The 3,453-nt window shown below is 37.6% G+C and overlaps 1 long non-coding RNA gene across 1 annotated transcript in view; it reads right to left on the reverse strand.

The window, feature by feature from the left end:
- Window positions 1–1,341: 1,341 nt before the first annotated feature.
- The window catches only part of LOC107021817, an 11,966-nt gene continuing 9,854 nt past the window's right edge, over window positions 1,342–3,453 (reverse strand). The window contains exon 3 of the long non-coding RNA XR_001457084.2: window positions 1,342–1,920. This is a non-coding gene — a long non-coding RNA (uncharacterized LOC107021817). The remainder of the gene's footprint in view (window positions 1,921–3,453) is intronic.

A 3,453-nucleotide genomic window follows, 5' to 3' on the forward strand; every position in this document is an offset into this window, starting at 1 on the left:
AAACATTGATTAGCGATGGATTTCGTCAGTCGCTTAATACTATTTTTTTGTAGTGTCTTATCATATTCTCTTGGCACCTCATTACACTATCAGATTATTGGGTTTCCTTGTTTAGGTGTTAGTTGAAGATCATACAGTGGGTGCCTATTTATGTACTGCTTAGAGCCAACACATTCAACTTATTTTCACCTTTGTATGCAAGCACAATCTAGGACGGGATATCATTTTTTTAGCCATAATTCCTCATGTTTCATGCTTTTATACTTGTACAATTTACAACATGCCGGTTCAAACAAAAATTAAAAAATCTCTTGGGAAAAAATAACACATGCAAGAAAACCGCAAGAGAGGATTCTGAGTTGTGTTACTCAGACTTCACCTTACCACTCACTTACAATTTACCCCACCCCAACAAAAAACGTGCAATTGTCCCCAATGTAGTAAAATCAAAATAATAGGGTGGTAGGTGAAGCAAAACTGTGCACATATCGCCGAAGAACTTCCAACATGTGGGTGGGTCCGATTACCCGAAACCCACTAGATCATCAACTAGACCACTCTCAGTGGTTCCCACATCAACCGCCGCACCATCACTAGTGCTTCTCTCACTTGACTCTGGTACCAGACTGGATACCCCAGCAGCCATCTCCCGTGATTTTTGTTGACGGAGCTCCTCATCAGCCAAGGAATCTCTCCTAAACTGTTCTAACTCCGACCTCTCCCTCTTTTTAGCACGGGCTCATCACCGGCCTCTGTGGTATGGCTGGAGCGCTGACTCTTGGAACGCACTCGCTGCTCATATTTTGGATCAACTGTGGGTCTGAACAAGGCGTCTATATATGTGTCCTCTGCTAGCTCTATGGGCACACTCTCCGACTTAGTCCTCCCCATCTCCAAAATGGAATCTACATCAGCACGCAAACTAGCAGTCGCATCTGGAAGGGTTGTGAAGTCTATGTAAGGGCTGATCATGCTAGCACACGCACCTCGAAGGTATCTAGGCATTGGTGAACCCCTCAATTTTTTGCTCGGTTTGCTGGACCACCGTCTTCTCAATTCGGTCCTCAGCCTAAGCAATGGATTTATGCATCAAAATGGTTGATAAAGGTGGCTATATGGGCCCAACATCTGAATCTGAGCTAGAGGAACCAGTGCTGCAGATAGTTATGTGGATCGAGATGAGTTGGGGGCCCAACTAAAAGCATTGGTGGGATTAGCTTGGGTGGTATCAGCAGTCTCTGAAGTAGCAAGGTCAACCCCTTGGGCGAACTCCACGGTGTCCGCCAAATTCTCGCTTAATGGTGGTATCTTAATCTAGAAATTGATTGATTGCCCAAAGTGTTCAACCAAAAATCTCCAACACAAAAAAGAACAATAATAATAGTAGCTAAACGAGGTTTTAATCCCCCATTTATATAAAACATTATCATAACGAAAAAGGAATTTAAATAAGGAAAGTTATGTCCAGAAACGCGGATTCAATCGACCAACCCACTGAACGACGGTTCATCGACTGCCTCCATCAGTCCATACTTGTAAATAATTTTTTTCACCAGATAGCACCTTCTCAGAAACAAACGACGAACCAGCAGTACAGTCCGTCGATCCATCTACGCCCCGTCGATCCATCTACGCCCCGTCGATGCTCTTAAGTCGTTCCACACTTAGAATCGTGAAGAAGTCAGTAACTGGAACCTTTTCTGAACCAATCGACGGTTCACTAGTACGGTCCGATCAATCGACGGATCGTCTGCTCTCGTGGTTCCACACTTAGTCAGATATCCCCGGTCTTCTCCCTTTTCCTGAATTGTACATCGACAGTCACCACCTACAGACAGTAAAGACCGTCGATGGCCTTCGTAGGTCATCTTCTTCACTTTTTTTCAACTGCCTTATGCGCTTTCAACATGGACATTTTTCCTTTAAAATCAAACATAAAACCTTGTTAAAACTAATACAAGGTCGAGTGTCAGGGTCGAATACCAAATCAATCATAACACTGTGTTCTAGTTTGGAGTTGGGGTCGGGTCCTGAATCAATAATAAAAAAGGTATCAAAATCGTATGATTGTTTCTGAAAGGTATATTCTACTCTATAGCCGAAAAAAATCTAGAAATTTTTTTTCATTCACTCCATTAGTTTCTAAGTTACATTAATTGATGTTCATTAAAAAATAATAGTTTTTTTATATTATGAAATGTGGATTAGAATAGCAAATTTTGAAACAATCTTTTAAGGACTACAATATATAAGGATAGATATCCAGTTTTTGTAGTCTTCACATGATTTTCTTTGTCATTTCTATTCGATGTTTTAAAAACTTTTAAGTCCTCACATATTTGTTAAATTGTAAGAACTTTAATTATTTTCTACAATGCTTTCACAAATGATGATCTGATGAAAAAAGGAAATATAGAACCTACAAAAATATTTATCGCAGTACCTCCTGATAAAGTTATTGTAAACATAAACTCAATGTACGCTAGGATTTGAAATAAGATGATTCATATAGAGACGTTATAGAAACATAGTTGAAGACATTATCGCGGTACCTCCTTATTCAAACCATATTTTATCACAATTATCAGTGTTCAGAAAGTGTTCAAAGAACTATATGAAAAACCTAGTGAGGGAAATAGGATGACCATTTGTAGAAGCTGAGATTTAATATTGATAGTCCATAAAACCAACCTAACATATGAAAAAAAAATTCTTTAGACATTAGTTACCAACTTTACATTTATTGGGACACAAATAAACTAAATAAATCCAAACTTTTATCATAAAAAAGGAAATAATTATTTTGACATTCAATTTCAATCTCAAAATAGGTTTAGTTATTGACTTAATATATTACTTTTATAATATTATTTATATTGTAAAACTAAATCAAAATAATAAAATAAATATAAAATATAAAGCAATATAAATAGAGAGACAAAAGGTGAGAGTATCTCTTATTCTTCAAAGTATTCATCCAATCTTCAAGTGTATACAATATACATGAACCGTCATGCCTCAATTTATAGTATAACATAGAGGCATACAAAAGGTTTGTCATAAACACGACATTAATATGAACTTAATGGGGAGGTTATGAAAGTGAAAGTTTACAAGAATAATGGTTATAAAGGTGGAGGTTATGGAGGTTATGATCACCTTCATAATGAGGAAAATAGTGGAGGTAATGGGTGAGTAACTACTTGGTGTAGTGTACATCCACACTTAAATATTTTATAACACCCTCCCTTGGTTGTCCATAGATAATATGTCTCGTTAAAACCTTCCTAAGAAAAAACCCTGTGGGAAAAATCCTAGTGAAGGAAAAAGAGTACACATCTTTTAATACGTTTGAATGTTGCCTCGTTAAAAACCTTACCAGAAAAACCCATTTGGAACAAAACCATGGTTAAGGAAAAGAGTAAAGTGCATATTTTTCTCCCCCCCCCCCCC

This window comes from Solanum pennellii, chromosome 6, assembly GCF_001406875.1.
Source record: "Solanum pennellii chromosome 6, SPENNV200".
In the NCBI taxonomy this organism is placed as follows: Eukaryota; Viridiplantae; Streptophyta; class Magnoliopsida; order Solanales; family Solanaceae; genus Solanum; species Solanum pennellii.